This window comes from Anas acuta, chromosome 1 (genome assembly GCF_963932015.1).
Source record: "Anas acuta chromosome 1, bAnaAcu1.1, whole genome shotgun sequence".
NCBI lineage: Eukaryota > Metazoa > Chordata > Aves > Anseriformes > Anatidae > Anas > Anas acuta.
The window spans coordinates 53,390,116-53,409,124 of record NC_088979.1 but is presented as its reverse complement, the minus strand read 5'-3'; the positions used below and the strand labels follow the sequence as shown (position 1 = coordinate 53,409,124).

Below are 19,009 nucleotides of genomic sequence, written 5' to 3'. Positions count from 1 at the left end.
CCCACGGTGAAGATATTTTCCTTTTATTATACTGCCGTAGTCCTACCTTGCCATTGCGCTTGTAAAGAAATAAACCTTTTTCTACTGATAGTGTATATGATAAAAGATATGCGCTGTGTTTTTCTGGTTTTTGCTTTCTTCAGGTGTCTCTTAACAGCGGACTCTTTCTCTGAATGGATCATTTAGTTGCTTGTTTCAGCTTTTTCATTTGTTTTAACTTCAAACCAGCTGAACTAGGGCAGAATCACTTTTGAGAGATTTAGCATTACAATTAATTAGTCTTTTTTTTCGTGTCAAAAATTAAGTTCAACATTTAGAAAAGGAGATTTTTTTCAATAGTTTTGACTTATGTCCAGCTTGTAAATGATGTTTACAGCACTGTATGATGCCTCATGTATATGGTCATTCTTTCTGATTTTGGTGCTCTTCTATTTGAATTTAAATATTGCACTGCACTCTTTTTTCTTTTCTTTTCTTTTTTTTTTTTTTTTCTTTTTTCTTTTCAATAAGCAAGGATATACAATGGGAGAAAATAGGGCAATGAAGCAGTCTGTTTACTTTGTGTCAGCTCTGTGAAAAATTAGGGATTTTTTTTTTTTTTGATTGTATGTTTCCTATTGTCTGGTGTGGTTATTTTGTGTGTTATGGCCAAGTATGAATCAGAAAACCTTCCAACAACAAATTCATAGATTTCGGAAGTCTCAGGTCGATTTTGGTTGTAAATCGTTTGAAAAATGGCAGTGAAATAAAAATGCTAGCAGTTGTCAGACAGTGAGAATGGAGACATCAATGCTTATTGTAGTGACTTTTTTTTTTTTTTTTTCTCCAGCGGGATAGTGCACTATTGTCAAAAATTACTTTCAGTGATGTCTGAGGATTAAGAGTTTATTTGGAAAGATGGCCCAGAGCATTTTTCATGCGGTATTCTGGGAAGTACGGGAAAAACCTGATTCTGTAAAAGAAGGGTAGGATATAATCTGGCACACAGAAGCTACAGGTTTGCTGGACCCATTACAGAACCTGACATAAATGTTACAATTAAAATGCATAAAGTGTTTGGGTGTTTTGTTGTTTTTTTTTTTTTGGTTGATATACAGTTAATGCACTTTCTTGACCATAAGTAAAACCTACAGTGACTGGTTTAGGCATAGGCATCGGCGTACGGGTGTCTGCGTGCAGGCTGGAGAGCGGCAGCATGCACTGAAGCCTCATTAAGCTGCCGTCCTGTGCCAGCCATTGTGCCCCAAGTGACAAATCACGTGTCCCGGGCTGTGACAATATTGATTTTGGGATCTCTTTCCTGAACCTGTTTCAGGTTTCTTCCCGTCGAGAATAGGATCCAACCTGAGGCTGGGATCACTGTCAAGCTGCTGTAGTGCCATGGATGTTGCTCCAAGCCCTTCTGCTGCCTGTGTTTTGCAGAGTTTTTTACTCATGCCTGTCACAGCTGTTTTCCAGCCCTGGCAGGGCTGCAAACACCTCCCCAGGCTGAGGTTTTGCAAGCACGGCCCAAGGCACCCTCCTGCTCCCTCGCAGAGCCAGGCAGTGGCTCTGGCTGAAGCTTCTGGGGGACACTGGCCAAAGCCACCTGCCATGGACATTATGCCCCAGATATACACAAAGGGGCCAGAGAAGTGAAAGAAAAAAAGCCTTCTGAGGATCGAGTTGGACGTATAGCAAGAAAAAGCCGTGCTTAAAAGAAAGGGAAAGTGCAGTCCTTCCCAGGCCTCACTCCTGGGGCTGCTCCAGGGTGCTGACTTAGCGGTCTCTGCTCACCCCTGCCACCAGCCAAATTTTATCCTGGGCTCGGATGGCCCTTCCAGGCCTCCCCCCTAACTGCACATGTCGAGTTACAGCAGCAGCAGCTCAGCCTGCAGGCACTATGAGCCCTCACCCTCTGCCCCCCTCCAGCCATGGGATCCATGGCCCACGGCCACGCCAGGCCTCACGCAGGCAGAAACCTATTTGCCTGGTGGGATGCGTGGGTGCTGGTGTGTTTCATAGATTTTTTTGCAAGGACCAGTGGCATTCTTGGACTCGCTCTTTGTGGCTGACAGTCGCTTTTCTCATTTAACAATTTGCTTAGACTCTATAGGGCTGTATGATGCCCCAAGGGTGCTCACGCCCCGGGGTTGGGTGGTGCAGCGACTGGAAGGGAAAGGTTGGGAGGAAAAGCTGGAGGGACTGCTCTCCACAGCTGCCAGCTCTGGGGTTTTGGGTCATTCAAAACCCACAACAAGACAGTATCAGACATCTGTCCGAGCGTGAGGAAAGGCCAGAGGTATATGACTAGTTGCTGCTGCACGGGCAGCCCTCAGTTGTGTATGAATAGACCCCCATTTGGATATTCAGCTAGTTATCTACCCAGTGGTCAGTACGAGGTGGGCAGCTGTAAAATAAAGCACATCACAGCTCATGCTGCAGACCTTGCCCTCCAAACAAAGCTTGGAGAAGCCAATCGGCCATGTTTTCTGAGCAGCTCTGCAAGAGGTCTCTGCTGTTTGTGCTGTCCCTCAAGTCGAGCCCTCTTCTCCACTATGCGTCTCTGCATGCCATTGTCTGTTGGCTTGGGAGGAGGCCTCTGCCAAGTTTTTCAGGCGTGGAGTAAGTCATTCCCTTCTCATTTTTAAAGTGCCATGGTTAATTTCTAATGAGACATGCCTTTGAACTTCTGAACTTTAAACTTACTGGAGGAAGCCCTCTCAAGTAGATCAAAACCTGAAGCGTTGCTTTGAGCAACGATTCATGCCACATGCTAATGACGTCAAGTCGTTAGTCCTTTATGTGGCACACGCATCATTGAATATATTAGAATAAAGTAGAATAGAATAGAATATTTCAGTTGGAAGGAACCTTCAAAGATCATCTAGTCCAACTGCAGTGTGTATTAATATATATGAGTAAATACAATAAAGTCATTAGACTAGGATGCGTGTCCCTGAGAGCAGAATTTGCCCTGCAGATTACCAAGCAGACTGAAATACAAATCACTGATCTTTACCAAATAAAGTCTGTCACATCATAAAACAAAACGCATGCACATATATATGTGTTTTTGTGTATATTGAAAGTGTGATACACCTTTTTACATCCTTGACCTATATCAAATATCTCAGAATCATAAAGAGAGATTGGGGACTTATCAAAACTGCTATTTCCTTGATATAGGATCAAAATTATTAACCAACAACCCCACCAATTCCTGTTTCAACTTTTCTTAACTATGTTGTATGCATATACAGTTCAATAAGTAAGTATTAGCACTACAGACTCTTAAGGGCAATTCATAAAATAGCAAGAGAGAGAGAGAAAAGGAAGAATTTAGGACAGGCATTGGAGATCAGAGTAATACAGCCTCACCCTAGGTAAAAATAAAAAATATTTTCCTTCTCCTTACAGAAATCCACAACTGGGGACCACAAATGGCACCCAATTATAGGGCTTCCCCTTATCCACAGAATTTTTTTCTGCATTAGACATTCCTACATACCTCTATCTACCACCTGTATGTCACTAGGATTTTTTTATTACATGGCCAAGTAGGATGGGCATGCAATAATTACAGCAATTAATTAGCCTTATCAGGAATTATCTAGATTTACTGTCAAGCCAGAGAGGTATTTCCTTCTTAGTTTCACCTTAAAATACACTGAACTAAAAATGCTTTTACTTCTACACTACTAGCGTTCTTGTTAGCAAGAACTCACTATAGCATGTTTAATGTTTTAGCAGAGATTTCCCAAATTTGTGAATCGTGGGTCGTTGTCTTTCAGCAGCTCCACTCAAACACTAGGTTATAGAGAGGTTTGACATTCTGACTTGATTTGTTTGTGTAACAGATGGGATTTTTTTTAACGGGGAAGTAAGCTTCTTGAGTAATCTCTTTATTTTCAGTAATGCTGTAGTAGCCTTGAACTGAGGAGGTGTTTCTGAGATTCTTTTCTGTTTGGTTTCCAGCATTTGATGCTGATTTCACTTTTTTTTTTTTTTCCTTCTTTTTTTATGACAGCAGTCACGCCTGGCTAGATAAGATATCTCAAGCCTTTCCTGATATTCAGATGGGCAATAAGCAATAAGGATAGTGTTCAGCATTTCTGTGGGCACGTTCTGTAGCGCTGCAATGCAGTATTTTTCACTTAAGAGTCCCGTCACCGTCAGTGACCTTAGCTCTATCGCCTCAATATGTTTGTAAGCTTGGGGGTACCCAGGGATTTGATTGTAGTTCTGTATAATCTCATGTCCATCATGCATGAATTGGGGGTAATATTTACTCATCAGTACAGCTTGCCAGATTTTGTATTAAAAGGATGAAGTTGCTAACTTATGTAAATTTGCTATAGTCTTTCACTGCCCAGAGTCTTCCTTCAGAAGGGGCAGCTGTTGGTTTGCACAATTATTTCTGCACTCTGCATCCATTGATTTGGGTTTCATTTGAACGATTTCTACTCATGACCAACTCACAAAACAGTTCACTCCCAAAACCAGTTGCCAATGATTCTTCCTCCATTACGACTCTGAATCCTGATGGGTTTTATTATTATTTTTGAAGTATTGAAGGATGAACACCGTAAGAGGTATGTCAGTGAGAGATTTAGTTTAACATGTTAATATCAACATATTTTGTGTATTTTAATGTAGGTGTAAAGCAACTGTGAATGCCATTTCTTCAGCTCCCAACCCCTTTTTCTGACACCCATTTCAGTAAAAATCTCTACATTTTGATAGTAAGGGTTGACCTTGTCTTGTGTACTAGCAGGCTCATGGATTTCTCTTAGACTTTCTTTTGTTGTTTCTTAAACTAAGACAATACCACTAAATAATTATTAGCTATCCCTGTTTGCTCAGAGCAGTGGTGACGTTAAAATGATCTTGCGTCCGGGAAACAAGCTTCAGATGGGAAATCCCAGAGAAATGCAAAATATTCCTCACCTTTGTAGGCTGGGACAGAAGGAGGGCACGCTGTGTAACCTCCCCATTTGGCTGGACCATGGCTAGAAACATGACGCTTGTTTTGCACCTGAGTGTGCAGACACCTTCACAGAAATGTTTTTGTGTGATGACTGCTGTGTATATGCTTAAGGGGTAGGGTTACATCTTCCAGCTGAAAGCAACTCTTTGCGAATACATAAATCACAGAACTGCCGTGTTTGATGATTGTATCATCTCCAGTTGTAGTGATACAATCTACACAGCGTATACATCGCCGAAATGAGTCATTATTTTGAATGACGACCCATGCTTGTTCGTTTTTTTGTGTGAGCAGTTACGAGGAAGGCTTGACAGTGAGGGCTTACTTCAAGCTTTTCAACCCCTCCTCAAGATCTGCTGGTCTGCGGAGTTTAAAGAGCACTGGCAAAGGCCAAGCGAAGTGGTAACAGGAATTGATATTACATAAATAAATAAAAAAATTGATATTACATAAATAAATGCAGCTATGGATCTGTGTGATAGAAGGCTTAAGTAACGCTGCGGTCTAACCACAGTGACGCTTCTCTTCCTCTGCCAGACGATTTCATCAAAACTTCCCTCGCACCTCTGCAAGGCACCCTTGATCTTGGTCACTTATTGCGGCAATGATAACAGCCCCACAAATGAAGTAATCAGAACTTTCCATAAGTTCAATTAAATTCACAAAGAATATGATGTAACACCATAATTGGTGTTTGGCAATAAGGACAGTAAGGGTAATCCTCTCCCAGGCTGCCACTGCAGAGCCTTACCTGGCCAACACAAGAGGTGGGATTCTCTCGAACTTGCCTACACATTAGGTAGATGTCCAGGCCCTACACAGGTGAGTGAAGCTCCAGGCAATATAGTCCAAGGAGGCTGGAGAGCTACTTGGATGAATAACTAACTATAAGGTGAGCTGGATGAGCTGTGTGCATGAAGTGCCTGCTCCTTTTTACAGACTGTAAAGGGAACCAGGACCGACTAATTCATACATAGCCATCTATATTATAAATGTCACGGGGTGGGAGTTATTACTGTGTTGAATTTCGAATCCCATATTTACAAATGCGGATAGAAAGAGCCTGAAAAGCTTTTGATATGCATAAAGATTGGCTGCCCAGCAAACGTATTTCTTTTGTATTGGTCGATACGAATTTTGCGCCCTCTTCTGGAGAAAATGCTTAGCAAATTGACATAGTATTAAAAAAAAAAAAAAAAAAAGAGAGAGAAGAAAAAGGAAAAAAAATAAATAAAAAGACCTCTATACAATGAAGTCCTCTTTTCATTTTCCTACGACAGACCTGGCACATTGAACAACTTGTTAGAAATTGACTGCTCCTTGACTTCAGATCACTTACAAGTCCTGGAACAGATGGCTACCAAATTGTGAATTTATCTGCTGATGAGGTTAATAATCGAACTGTGATCTCTCTCAAGTATGACTTTGAAGTGAATCTGCTGAAGCACAGTGAAGGCAAAGATAAATATATATAAAATAGTCCATTGGTATCTGTTCACCTGGAAAATTTGGAGAAAAAAATGACCTGACAAATCAGGATATGATCTCCGCTATGGCAGTTTTGCAGCAGCATCACTCAATTAGCATCACCGGGATGAAGATTTATGCAGCTCTGAGTGCATGATCAGATCCTATATGCAGCCACAGAAAAGCAAACACAAGCTATTATTTAATTTGTAAGAAGAAACGTCACTTTTCAGGGCTACATCACAAAACTCATCTCCCTGAACAAGCTGAAATGTGGCAGATGGATAATGCAAGCAAAAGAAATGGTTGGATCTTGGGAGAACGGTAATTTCAGCTATCAATCAGAGAGGCTATCATAAGAGTGGATGGTGAAAAAAAATAAAAAAGAGAAAGCAGAAGAAATACTTATGTAACCCCAGAAGACAAGGAAGTGTGTGGCACATTGGAATATGCTGGAGATAGGCAGAGGAAACACAGGCATGAAAAGCAGGAGCAAGCCCTGAGGAAGACCCTCTCAGCACTTACATCTTGGTGCAGTGCTAGGGGGATGCAGCAAAATGAGACGTGTGGTCATTTTGCAAGCAAGACTTACTCTCCATGTGACAGGGCTTTGTACATGGAGGGATCCTTGAGGAGTCCCTACTACATGAGCCGTGGTATCCCCTATGAGCAGCATGTCTGAGCTGCCTACTCATTTCACATGGGATTGGCCTCTCCTAACTTAGCTGTCTGAGGTTTAAGAAACTAGCCTAAGGCACTGGCTCTAAGCACCCTATCTAGTCACTAGAGAAGGACAGATACTTCCAAAAGATGGTCTATCCCATCAGGCTCATGTGGATTGCCTTCTGGAGATGTGTCTGTCTTCACTTCTTGCAGGAGCGGTCGCCTCAGACACACCTTTCGGACTGCAAAAATGAGTGGGGCCAGTCCCATCTCCTCAGCAGTACTTCACTCCAGAGGTGGGGCTGTTGAAATCAGTGACTGCCTGTGCTCCTCTGGAAGAGCAACTTTCCAGGCCAGTGATAAACTGGACATAGTTTCAGTCTGTGCCGTCTCCTGCCTGTGGACAGTCACACTTTGGTAGGATTTCTCTCCTCCTAGACAGTATCTGCTGAAACTGTAGTTGGATGAGCCTGGTTTTTGAGAGTTAAAACTAGATACAACCAAAATAATCCACTTTCAGGATAAGAAGTGGGTTGGCTTTTATGCACGTGGAAGGGCATGGCCTCAAATTATGGCAGAAACTAGGTATCACACTGCACTTGAACGCAGTGAAAATGTCACGTTGGGAAAGGGGAAGGAATTAACCTTTGTTCATTGTCTTCCCAGGAGCTGCTGGCATTTATCTAATTCGCTGGCCCTGTGTGCCCGAGCACGCAGCTCGTGAAGCATCCTTCTTTACCCAGGCAGGCAGCAGGTGGGAGCAGTGGGCAACACGGCCATCCTCACAGAAGAAACCCCTCAGATACACCTGCCAGGGTGAAGAGCAGCGATACGACGTTAGCTCCCCATCTGCTCCTTCGGGAAAAGGTTGTGTCCGACCGGTCCCTTGGGAAATCCAACATTTGCATTTATGGCGTTATTTATGATAGGGTGAAATTTCACACTGTGTTGCAAGTCATGTGGAATGTGTTTACCTTGGCATTTCCTCTTACTGCCTTCAGCTGAATTGCTGCCGTCTGCTCAGATAGCTGCTGGTGCAGATCTTGTTCAGCCAGTCACCTGCTGCCTTTGGGAGGAAAACCTGACAGGTGCTGCTGCTCGGGGCTCTGCCTTCTCCTGGTGCTCCACAAGTGCAGAGGAAGGGAGGTGGAGGAGGCTTTTTCCACTCGGTGCTTGCAGAATTGGGGCTGATTTGCAGATTCCCTTACAGTGCCAAACCTACTGGGAGTAGGTTTGGACCCCTGCTTGCCATTTGTTAACACTGCTCCGTGTTTTGGTGTGGAGTGGGAGGAGTTTGTCAGAGGTTTCGAGACAAATCTATCCTGTGCAAAGTAAGGAAATGTCTGCCTAGTTTTTCTGTTCTTTGGCATTCAGTGGGATGGCAGGGAAGCTCCAGTGTGAATAGTTTTGTCTTAAAAATACTGCTTTCCCCAAATAAGATCTACTGCTGCAAATGCTGCCGTGTGAGTGGGCCTTTTTACCAAGTCTTTGTTGTCACTTTTGTTTTCCTTGTGTATTTATTTTTCACATTTCACAGCCCTTGGCCAAGATCACTCATTTCCTCTGAAGTGACTTGTTCAACTTTTCCTCATCTACTTTTTCTTTTTCTTTTCTTTTCTTTTTTTTTTTTTTTTTTGTCTTTCACACGCCTCAGCTGTCTGCGTGTTGCGTTGAAGAGTTTTGGATGTTACGGGGAAAATTATATTTCCTTTATAACAGCGCACCTTGTATTTCAAGGAGAACGATCTGCTACTCTTGAGGATTCGTCTGTCTCAGCTGCATTATAATTGTAAAACGATTGCGAGAGTTTCCTGGACGTGGTGATTCATTCATATTTTGATGAAAGAGAGGAGCACAGGAACAAGCGTGCTGTTAACATCATGAAATGGCCATCTGCCCACCTCTCGTAAGGTCCCATAAAGCTGTCCCTCAGCACCACTTCTGAAGCGAGTTGCATTCAAAGCACCAATTAATAGCACGTTGCTTCCTGGGAAGGAAATGCGGCTTCGTTCTTGCACAGCCAAGAACCACCTGGGAGATGTTCTGCTGCTTTTGACTTCCCGTTATGAAAAACTGAGCCAACACAGTATTGATTTGCTACACCTGCTTATTTTTCTCAGATAACTTATTTCTCTGATGGTAAAATGTGATTTTAAATGCAGGTTTTATTATTTGGAATTGGTAAATGAGTTTATCAGCTGCCTCACCTCCTAAGCATCAGTATCACTACATTTCAGCACGACTAAAAATAAATCTGTATGTTGATGCTCCTGCTTTCTACTCAAGGGAACAAGGCAAAGCTGCAGAGCAACGCATGTGTTCAAAGCCTGGAGTTCACATTTGGGACAGTACTACAAACTCATTTCCCTCACCTTGAGGACTACACCGAGGCACTTCTGTTAGGAATGTTTCAACTTTGATTGAAGCCCTACCTTTTTCCCAGGTGATGGAGGGGACTCCCACCAGTGGGCGGATGGATAATGTGCGCACCCCTGTGGTGCCTAGAGGGCTTGGCTGAGGGGGAAGGCTTGGTGGCCTCGACATCCTAGTGCTTCGGCAGTTCTTGGTTGAGGCACTTGGGATACTTCAGGTGGCTGAGCTAGTGCCAACTGTTCCTGAGATAATCAAAGTGGGCCATTCTGAACTTTCTTCTCAAATCTGCTGGATTTTTTTTTTACTTTTTTTCCTTGAGTACATGGCACTCTGCTCCCTGGAAACCTTTAACAAAATTAGGCTTTGCACCTCCTTTGCACTCCACGCTTCTGAGATGCAAAGTATCTGGGAACATAGCATACAGATTTTACAGCCAGTGCTTTCAGACTATGGAGATAAAATTCTTTGTACGAGAAGCTACAGAAAGCACACAGTTACCAAATAATCATTAAAGACAGGGCTCTGTAACCATCTGTCAGTGCCACAAATAGGTAACTAAAGTGCCCCTTCCAGAGGTGGCCATCCGAGCTGCAGGGTGAAGACTTGCAGTGTTAAGATGTGTTTCATCTAGCCCAAACTGTGCAGACTAAAATTTCAGGGGGTAGTTTCTGCTGACTGTCTGGGCTCTGTCTCTGTGCAAAAGAGAAACAATAGATGGGGAGGACATCATATCCAAAAATATTTGCTTGAGATATGTGGGGTGCATTCCCTCTTTCTTTCTGTAGGCAGGAAAGAGAGTGGAAACATTATTTAATTCTCATTGTCCTCTTTGCCTCCATTTTTAGGACATTTGTGGACCTTCATCTCCTGTAGTGACAACCTGATACCTCCAATCATACAGTACATGAAAGAAGGTAGCATTTTTTCTTCATGCTTGCAGAGTAGTGATCTACCTGCCCGGGGAGAGATAGCGTTAGTTATTTGCACTTCCTGCCCACAGAGTGGGAGAACTCTCTGAAGATCTGATCCTTTGTGACTTTGAGGTCTGTCATGTCATCTTTGAGCTTTTCCTGCCAGCAAATCACGCTCTGCACAGTGCTTTCTAATGAACCTAGTTAGTAACCTGTTTAACTCCTTATTCTACTGGAATGAAGTACTGCTGTAGGCAGATTTGGGTCTACAAGTGATCAAATTTTACCAGTTTTACACAACTTCTTTGTTCTTTGTATGAACAACTTCTCCCTAGGAGATTTATCTTTCATGCGTTCCTGTTTTAACACCACTTAATGTCCCCCTTAACCCACCAAAAGAACATAATGTTTTTTTGTAAATAATACCCAACTGTGCTCAGGATATCTCATTTTACTTCATATTGTTCTCTGTTCTCAGAGAAGTCTCTCAGAGGTTTGGACTCTGCAGATACTCTGGACACAGTTCTTGCAGAACTGGTTATGTCTTTTGTTCTGTAGCTGTTCCAAAACACCTTCGGCAACATGTGCTCTTTCACCTATTTTAACAATTTCTTATTTATTAGGTACGAATGCTCAGTTGCTTGTACGAATTACAGCCTGCACTGACATAGCTAAAGGCACTCCTGCCAAAATTGCAGGAAGGCTTATATCCTCCTGCTAACTTTTGCTAAAGCGAGTTGTCCATGACATCATTGTATGTCATTTGGTTTGGTTTGGCTTGGCTTGGATTTCTTCCAGGCCCAAAATGATGGCCCTAAAGCAAAATTATGAATTTTTTATTGTTTTTTTTTTTTTTTTTTTTTTTTTTTCTCAGTGTTTTCATGTTATGAAAATGAATTTAAGTTTGTTTGTTTGTTTGTTTGTTTGTTTTTGTATCCAGGTACAACTCATGGACATATGTGGGAGATGGTGTCACCTATTCGTAATGATCCATGGAGTCTGCTGTGCCCAGAATTATAGCCTGGTTTATGGTCTCGTCAAATCAGAGAATCACAGAATGGTTGAGGTCGGAAGGGACTCTGGAGGTCATCTGGTCTAACCCTCCTGCTCAAGCAGTGACACCTACAGTTATCTCCAGCAGAGATCCTGGAAGTGCACTGAATGGCAGTGAGGACAATGAAGGGCCTGATGAAGAGCCAACAGCTGTGTGAGCAATTCTATTTCTACCCAGGGCACCTGGAGGCTTCAGGAGCCCAAACAGCTGCCTGCTGCTTTGAGTCACTAGGAGCAAGCTAACACACTAAGAAGGAGCCCTGCTGTTGCTTCATTACTGTCTGATTAGAGCAATTACATTGGACAAAACAACTAAGGAGCAATTTAGAGATTTAAACATATGTGGATAGTGCCATATTAAATGCCCTAAGGCATCCTCCAGTGCCCTGACTGCAGTTGGAGAGTGAGGAAAGTCTCAGATATTTTAAGGACTTTTAAAATTGCCTATGCTTAAACACCTCATTTGATCCCTTTTCTCAAAGTTAAATGAGCCCTGCTCTCAGCTCCGATTTACCTCAGGAATTTAATTGCTCTCCACTCCCCATACAGAGAGAACTGGAGAGAGATACTCAGTTTACCTAAAATCTGATCCCCCACACTGGAGATGTCTATGCAGTGCTGAAGCTGAGCATAAATGCTGGTTGATGACATTTATTACTCAGATTACAAGTATACTTAGTGATTATCCTATTTTTCACAGTCTACCCAAATAGAAAACTGGTGAACCTTAATCTCCTCCATTATTTTTTTTTTGGTGTTTTGTTTTGTGTTTGTTTGTAATTTTTTTTTCCTTCTCTTAAATAAGCAGACAAAATTACTAGCTTTTCAGCATGCTTTTCCAGCTTGGGCTCCTTTTTATCCACAGTGGAAGTCCACTGCCTCCATTAAAGCTCTAAATTTCATGGCACTTAAATCTGAGCCTCACTGCTCCAGGCAGGGTAGCTCTCACATTTTTAAAACCAGAATCTTGACTCTGTGCTGAAAGAGGCTGCAATCTTGTTGATTTTCAGTAGCGTCCATGTTACTTGGTGAAAGAGATGAAGTCAAAGCGTCCATCCTACATTTCTCCATCCTTCGTTATAACCAGGTTTCAAGTCCAGCTGGCTTACTTTGGTATCCCCGGAATTCGCCTTAATCAAACATGACGAGTATGAAATGTAGCACATTAGAGAGCAGTTTCACCTTCTGAGACGAGACATTTCCTAAACTTTACTACACCAGAAAGTTCCCTACCTAGGATCACGTGGAGCTGCAGTAATGCTGCCGGTATAGCCGAGAGGTCAAACACCCTTCGAGCAGACGTCTGGGAGTGAGGACAGTCAGGCTCAGGTCTCTGCCCAGGACAAGCCAGTTCAGCTCTGTGGTTCACCTTACTGTACTGTAGGGTACTACTTCAAAACCAGGTATCCTTGAGACTTAGTTTCAGATAAACTTATCATGAAAAATTCCACTGGTTGATAAAATTTATCACTTTACTTGAATCTTATTTCTTTTAAGCTCTCTTACAACAACAATAAACAAATAACTTCAAAAGTATTTATTCCTCTACTTTCTACAGCTCAAACACCTTTCCAGATAAGGAATAGTTCTGGGCATTGATTTCGTATGAAAGACTTGATTTTATGGGCAATAGTATAATTCATTGAATGGCCTTTAGAGGGAAGCAGATCCAAAGAATCCATGGAGAAAGAGGAAAGGATTTTGCAAGAACTGCCTGCGAGATCTAGGGAAACAGAACCAGAGGCTGAGACACTTTGCTTGTTCTCTTGGGCCCTGCTTAGTTCTGGTTCACATTTAAACACTTTTCACATTATTCTAGTCTGAAAGCTCTCATATAGCAAAAGAATCCAGGGATAAGTTATCTTAATTTGCTTCTGTAAGGAGACCTTGCTGCTTTGTCGCTCTTCCTTTAGCCTCCAAACACTCCCTTGACAACAGGATTTAGGATTTGGGGATGCCAGAGAACCACAGGAGCACAGAGGGCACTGTCTGGGTTAAGTACTCTGCCCTTGCTTGGTCCTCTCCACGTCTGCGTGGCATGTTGGCAGGGCACGAATGCCCCCATGGGGCACCGTGCGCCTGTGTGCCACACTTCTGGCAGACCCGAGCTGTTGTTCTATGGGAGGAAAACAGATGTCCTATATATAGCCTGGAATGAAGTCATGAGTCTGAAGCAGTCTTAGAGAGAAGTTCATGCGTTTCCAGCACATGCACTTCTAGATAAAGAAGGTCCAAGCAATTAGCTCCAGCATCGGAGCTCTGACTGAAATTTCTGCAACTTCGTGGCTCAGTTTGGGCCACAGCAACTGTTCTCCCCAAGACAAATTGCTCTGGAGCATGCTCTGAGCAATCCCAAGCACCAGTCTGGCATGTTTTATTTCATGGTGTAGATGAAGCCTTACAGGCTCATGGAGAACTTGTAAAGTGGCAGAAACCTGGGAAAGGGCAAACTGTGCCAAAAAAAAAGAAGAAAGACAAAAGAAAAACCAAAACCAAACAACCCAACCCAGAAACATCAGGGAATTACAAATTCATACACTTCAATTGTTGGATTTTTTTTGGAACATGTAGTCAAGTAAACTATTTGTAAGTACTATTTGTAAGTAAACTACTTGTAAGACAATGAAAAATCACATAAACGCCAGTACAGATTAGCAATGTCAAACCGATCTTACTTCTTTCCTGACTAGAAGGCCGGAGACCACACTTAAATGTTCTGTTCCTTGAGTTTTTTGCACTTAAAAACTTGAATTTTTTCAGCATGAAGTTTGACAAAATCACCCTAAATTTGTGGCCCCAGACTCACTGAATCATCAGTGGCTTTCTGTCAGCGATGTCCTCAGAAGGGGTTTGCAGGGATCTGCCCTGAACGTGTTGGCCTTCAGTGGGTCCTTAACATTGCTAGCAGATACAAACTCTGTTACTGCCTGCAGCGCTACAACACGAGCAATTGAAGCTATGTGCATGGAAAATAAAGTTTTCCCGGTTTTGTTACATGACTTGCAAGGTTATTTTCAGACTTCTGCTCTTCTGCTTCTAGATTCTGCCTCTCTGAATGCAGATGCTGTCCCAGCCAACACATGCTACCTCGCTGCCCCTTGTCTCTGCCGCAGTTCTCAGGCTTATGAAAGAAGGTGCTAACTGTATTACAAATGAGATATCATGCTCCAGAATTACATAAAACCAGGTTAATTACATCAGTCTTGGTGTATCCCTTTTCGCCGATATTGTTGAGGGAAGCTGTAAGCAGATTAACGAGTGCTGGGTGTAAGTTTAAACTTTAATAACATGTGTTAACGTTCAGGGGTTATGTAAGAATGGTGTTTCAGAACAAAACATGTAAACAACATTTGATAACGTTTTCTGTGTTGTAGAAACATTACCAGGTTTGTGTACCCCTACTTGTCTTAATCAAAATTGGACTGATCATCCTAGCACGACAATTTCATTTTATTAGCAGTGAGCTTTTGAATCTCTAGAAATATGAATTAAATTCATAGGAAAAAAAAAAAAAATACAAGAAGGCTCACATTCTCAGGCATTTCAAGGACAAAAAGGATTAGCAAAACTTCTGCTCCTGCCAAGTAAAGTCCAGTTGAAAATGCCAGCATAAAGATCAAGAGGAACGTGAGAAAGAAGAAACACCTCTGCCTGGATAATGTGACACTTCCCTGTCCTCTTTGTCTATAGGTGAGAAAGATCTTTTCTGCATGCCCAGTAAGCTGGATTTGAGTAGTCAATCCTAGCTGTGGCTATTACGGTCTTTCCATTCTTGGTGGCAAGGAAGAAAGATAGATTCTTCAGACAGTAATGAGAAAAGCATTTGAGACAACAGTCAGCATTGTCTGTCAAGCAGAATTAGCCCACTCTTTTTTTATGACTAATCTATTAAATATCTGATCACTTTCCAGCCACTCAATTAAAAATGACCTACAATTATTAATTCTAGGTATCACTTTTCTAGCATATACTCAAGATTTAGCTGAAAGTGAAGGCAAAGAGAAAAATGAATAAGGTTAACTCAGTGAGAGCATAACATAATTTAGCAAGTGGATCCCCAAATTAAATTTTATTTATTTATTTTTTTCCCTGAGGATAAAAATAAAACAAAAAATCACCCTACCACCAAAGCCAGTTCTTGATGCATTTACATGAAGTTCTTCCCCTAATGGTTGTTTCTAGGACCCTGGCTACAGCAGCAACTGGCCATATAAAAGCTTCTGTTATAATCACTGTTAGTGAACAATGGTATACAAGTTACTAGCACAGAAGCAGGACGTGAAATTAAAGAAATAGTCTATTTGTTCTTAGATATAACACAGAAGCTCAGATAAGTGGCCGACAAAAATTGTAGCTAAGATAGTTAGGGCCGGGCTGGCTCCTACGCTGATGCCTATTTCCAGTGCTTGTAGATTAATTTCTCCAGATACACAACAAAAGAAGAGCACAGTGAGATACAAGAACTGTTCCAAAGGGGAAGTTCTAAACAGTTTTTTGGTAAATAGTTTTCAAATGATGCAATTTAGAGCACATTATCAATGAAGACTGCCATCTGTATCTCTTCCTCTGTTGTATCAGTTGAAAACATCCTTGAAAATTTTGGAGAGCTTCTGGGACAGCATGGGGCATCTCTACCACTGAGACTTTTTGGCTCCCTGGTTATTACTGGGAATCTCTATTATCAGAATTTCAGTCTTAATCTAATTATATTTATGCTCTCTGTGCATATTCTTCTCAGCCTTGGATGTGTTGTTCCAATACTGTAAAAGTTAGAGACATCTTTCTCCCAGGAAATCTTTGTTGTCTTACGTCCTCCCCTCAAGAAACTCCATTAAAATCCAAACAACCCCTTAGTTTCCTATAGGATCATGCCCTCCACAGCCCCATGGACACTGTGGAGCAGGCAGGGACTGCTGAGCTCCCGGCCACCGCTGCTGTGTAGGCTGCTTCCTACCCGGCAGTCACGTTGCCGCTAACGCTTCTGGCTCCCGTCTTATTTTTGGGTGTGGTCTGACTGGATATTTTGATCCTTTTCTTCAAGACACAGAATAACTATAAACTATAAAACGTTTCAGAAGGAGAGCCAGGGTGCTGCACTTTCTAGATTAGGACAGAAATGATTCCAAACTGGGAAATACTGCGGTGACCGATGGAGAAACTCCCAGCACGCTGGAGGAACAGCTTAACAAAGAGCCTACAAACCCCACCAATCCAAAGGGCTTTTTCCTTTCACTTTTTGTAAAGCAACATGATCAAACAAGCTTGATCTTCTTCCCCCTCCTTCTTCCTCCTCCTTTGTGGCATAAACCTACCCGCTTCTTTTGAAGTTTACTCCCTAGATTATAAACTCTCGGGACACAGTCGGCCTTTCTTTTCTGTGTTTGCACAGTGCCAATTACAAGATGTACTCCTAGAAGCCAATAATAATAATTAATAATAAACATTTGTTCTGGTTTCAGTAGTTCCTGATAAGAGCAAGCCAAGCACAATGCCTGTGTTTGGTCCCTTTGTGGAGCACTGTATGAGCGAGATGTAATCCTAAAAATATGTGAATACAGCAGCTGACCATCAGCTAATTCCGAAATCTTTGTAGTTTTAGGGTAATGATGGAAGTGGCACAGCCTTTCCAAGGCAAATACAGTATTGATCAACCTGATCATTCAAGAGAAAGAACACAATGTTATTGATGGAGGTAAAATATAGATATGAAATTCAGTAATAAACACGCTACTGTAAAAGGGAAATAACATAAGATAAACTTGACTATTGGCTGGATCGCCTATTCCCAATGAGGCTTCTACTTTTCCATGAGGAAACATGAAGTGTCTCTGCCTTGAGGATATTCCACGAAAGAATTTACGACTGAAGCTTGTTCCATAGTCATCGCTCAGTAGGATTTGATGGGTGTGCACAGAGGTGATGGCCTGTCCCTTCTGTATACACGTGCTGAATGAATGTGCTAAAGGCTGTTACTTTTAGGATTTGCTCTATTAAGGGACTTGCTAAGTATTTTCAGTCTGGGGGAGAGGTGTCTCATGGAAATAAATGCCCAGTGATCATACCTCGCTCAGAGATCTCTCTATACTGCCTCTTTTAGGAATCCATGCTGCAATCTGAACTGAAATGCACAAGCAGCTCTTTGCTTTAATACTCATGTGCATCAAACACAGGCTGTGGCCAGACTCAATGTGGTGAATGGTCGGTGTGCTGGCAGGAGATGTCTGCCCAGGGCTTGGTGCTTGCAGGGAAGGGGAGAGCCTGACAGCTGTCCTAACAGCACAGCTGCCTGCAGCAGCATTGCTGAGACAGCAGCCTGGAGTTACGCAATGGCAGGCGTGGTTTTTACTTAACCAAAGTCATCTTAAGCCATTCTGTCCTGCGGTGCAGCTACACTCTGTGTTATCACCCAGGCACTTGGCACAGATGTGTTGTTGGAGTTGTATCAGAGTAAGCAGTCGTATCAGAGGCAGCTCCCCAGCTCCTCACAGGGCTCTTTGCCAGAAGGACCTGATCATCAGCTGCACTTGGCACACGGGGCCCTGAAGCAGGACAGAGGTGGCCGCAGTTTCATTGAGCCATGGAATGGTTTGGGTTGGAAGGGACCTTAAAGATCCCCCAGTCCCACCCCCCTGCCATGTGCAGGGACACCTCCTACCAGCCCAGGCTGCCCACAGCCCCATCCAGCCTGGCCTTGAGCACCTCCAGGAATGGGGCACCCACAGCTTCTCTGGGCAGCCTGTGCCAGGGCCTCACCACCCTCACAGTGAAGAATTTCTTCCTTATATCTGATCTAAACCTGCCCTTTCTCAGTTTAAAGCCATTACCCCTAATCCTATCACTACACCCCCTGACAAAAAGTCCCTCCCCAGCTTTCATGATCTTGCACTTGGCCTTGTTGAACCTCATGAGGTGTGCACAGGCCCACCCCTCAAGCCCATCTAGGGCCCTCTGGATGGCATCCCTTCCCTGCAGCTTGTCGACTGCACCACACAGCTCGGGAGGGGAATGGCAACACTGGCCTAGGGAAGCATGTGAGGGGAGAACAGTGAGAGCCATGTCAAAGCTGTGAGACTTGATGTGCTTAGATGCACTCTAGGTAATGAAGAATCAGAATCAGCCCCTATGTCCCTTCAGGACCACATCCGCTATGCACAAGGCCAGTTAGTCTGGGTACTTATCTAACTTTAGGCACCCAAACCGTAATATTTTGGTCTGAGATAGCAGCTATTTGACACAAATGTTAACTAGATAAGAGGAGCTTCCTCACAACATTTTAAACTTTCTCAGCCCATTTTAAAAAGTCCTTCTTCGTTCTCACAAACTGCAGCCTGGTCGTGGTGCTGCAGCTGGTGGGCTCCTGTGCCCCGCTTTTCCCTGCCAACACTTGGGTCCTGTCTAACAGGCATCCCGAGGAGTGGGGTGGGAGCACTGGTTATGGAAGCAGCTTTTAAAAACTATACATGAAAATAGTTGTAAATAGTTATATATAAATAGTTAAAGTTATAAATAGTTATATGTAAACTTATATATGAAATTAGTTATTATAATATGAGCTAAACATAAGGATAACTGG

General features: G+C 42.8%; 1 protein-coding gene and 1 long non-coding RNA gene across 2 annotated transcripts in view; one reads left to right on the top strand and one right to left on the bottom strand.

The window, feature by feature from the left end:
* Positions 1-19,009, bottom strand: part of CLDN10 (claudin 10) — a 52,133-nt gene that overhangs the window by 18,144 nt on the left and 14,980 nt on the right. The window lies entirely within an intron of this gene.
* On the top strand, positions 10,199-12,972 carry LOC137854120 (uncharacterized). Its single transcript, XR_011094965.1, has 2 exons — positions 10,199-10,386; positions 11,324-12,972. It is a non-coding gene; the product is annotated as an uncharacterized lncRNA (long non-coding RNA).